Source organism: Triticum dicoccoides, unplaced genomic scaffold (genome assembly GCF_002162155.2).
Source record: "Triticum dicoccoides isolate Atlit2015 ecotype Zavitan unplaced genomic scaffold, WEW_v2.0 scaffold255407, whole genome shotgun sequence".
Taxonomy (NCBI): domain Eukaryota; kingdom Viridiplantae; phylum Streptophyta; class Magnoliopsida; order Poales; family Poaceae; genus Triticum; species Triticum dicoccoides.
The window spans coordinates 1-1,873 of NW_021254353.1; the positions used below are offsets into that span (position 1 = coordinate 1).

The 1,873-nt window shown below is 48.1% G+C and overlaps 3 non-coding genes across 3 annotated transcripts; all 3 read left to right on the forward strand.

Moving 5' to 3' along the window:
• The first annotated feature begins 428 nt into the window (after positions 1-428).
• LOC119345596 lies at positions 429-547 on the forward strand. The gene has a single exon (XR_005167089.1). It is a non-coding gene; the product is annotated as a 5S ribosomal RNA (ribosomal RNA).
• A 367-nt stretch (positions 548-914) lies between these two features.
• LOC119345595 lies at positions 915-1,033 on the forward strand. Its single transcript, XR_005167088.1, has one exon. It is a non-coding gene; the product is annotated as a 5S ribosomal RNA (ribosomal RNA).
• A 367-nt stretch (positions 1,034-1,400) lies between these two features.
• On the forward strand, positions 1,401-1,519 carry LOC119345594. Its single transcript, XR_005167087.1, has one exon. It is a non-coding gene; the product is annotated as a 5S ribosomal RNA (ribosomal RNA).
• The last annotated feature ends 354 nt before the right edge of the window (positions 1,520-1,873 follow it).

Here is a 1,873-nt window from a genome sequence, read left to right on the forward strand (position 1 = left end):
TGCTTGGGCGAGAGTAGTACTAGGATGGGTGACCTCCTGGGAAGTCCTCGTGTTGCATTCCTTTTATAATTATTTTTTGCGCCTTGTGACAAACATATCGCACGTGCGCGATATATATTAATCCCGTAATATTATTTTTGACGTTTGCGATATGTCTAAGCTCGATGCTCATTGCTCGCGCGTCTTGGGGCGGCTTTGTGGCGCGAAGAGCGCTTTCTGAAAGGGGTGGAAAAAACTCGTGTTGCTGCGGTATGGAGGGAGGGGTGGAAACCGTGGAAAACTCGTCTCTGTGATTGAGCGGGAGAGTAAGTAGTATAGGACATTATCCATTGTTAGGGAACGGTTGTAATGGTAGTGAGAATGTAGAATCGTCTTTGGAGCGGACCTGGGAGTGGCAAGCATAAGGGACGAAGACGGGGAAACATGTCGGATGCGATCATACCAGCACTAAAGCACTGGATCCCATCAGAACTCCGAAGTTAAGCGTGCTTGGGCGAGAGTAGTACTAGGATGGGTGACCTCCTGGGAAGTCCTCGTGTTGCATTCCTTTTATAATTATTTTTTGCGCCTTGTGACAAACATATCGCACGTGCGCGATATATATTAATCCCGTTATATTATTTTTGACGTTTGTGATATGTTTAAGCTCGATGCTCATTGCTCGCGCGTCTTGGGGCGGCTTTGTGGCGCGAAGAGCGCTTTCTGAAAGGGGTGGAAAAAACTCGTGTTGCTGCGGTATGGAGGGAGGGGTGGAAACCGTGGAAAACTCGTCTCCGTGATTGAGCGGGAGAGTAAGTAGTATAGGACATTATCCATTGTTAGGGAACGGTTGTAATGGTAGTGAGAATGTAGAATCGTCTTTGAAGCGGACCTGGGAGTGGCAAGCATAAGGGACGAAGACGGGGAAACATGTAGGATGCGATCATACCAGCACTAAAGCACCGGATCCCATCAGAACTCCGAAGTTAAGCGTGCTTGGGCGAGAGTAGTACTAGGATGGGTGACCTCCTGGGAAGTCCTCGTGTTGCATTCCTTTTATAATTATTTTTTGCGCCTTGTGACAAACATATCGCACGTGCGCGATATATATTAATCCCGTAATATTATTTTTGACGTTTGCGATATGTCTAAGCTCGATGCTCATTGCTCGCGCGTCTTGGGGCGGCTTTGTGGCGCGAAGAGCGCTTTCTGAAAGGGGTGGAAAAAACTCGTGTTGCTGCGGTATGGAGGGAGGGGTGAATACCGTGGAAAACTCGTCTCTGTGATTGAGCGGGAGAGTAAGTAGTATAGGACATTATCCATTGTTAGGGAACGGTTGTAATGGTAGTGAGAATGTAGAATCGTCTTTGGAGCGGACCTGGGAGTGGCAAGCATAAGGGACGAACACGGGGAAACATGTCGAATGCGATCATACCAGCACTAAAGCACCGGATCCCATCAGAACTCCGAAGTTAAGCGTGCTTGGGCGAGAGTAGTACTAGGATGGGTGACCTCCTGGGAAGTCCTCGTGTTGCATTCCTTTTATAATTATTTTTTGCGCCTTGTGACAAACATATCGCACGTGCGCGATATATATTAATCCCGTAATATTATTTTTGACGTTTGCGATATGTCTAAGCTCGATGCTCATTGCTCGCGCGTCTTGGGGCGGCTTTGTGGCGCGAAGAGCGCTTTCTGAAAGGGGTGGAAAAAACTCGTGTTGCTGCGGTATGGAGGGAGGGGTGGAAACCGTGGAAAACTCGTCTCTGTGATTGAGCGGGAGAGTAAGTAGTATAGGACATTATCCATTGTTAGGGAACGGTTGTAATGGTAGTGAGAATGTAGAATCGTCTTTGGAGCGGACCTGGGAGTGGCAAGCATAAGGGACGAAGAC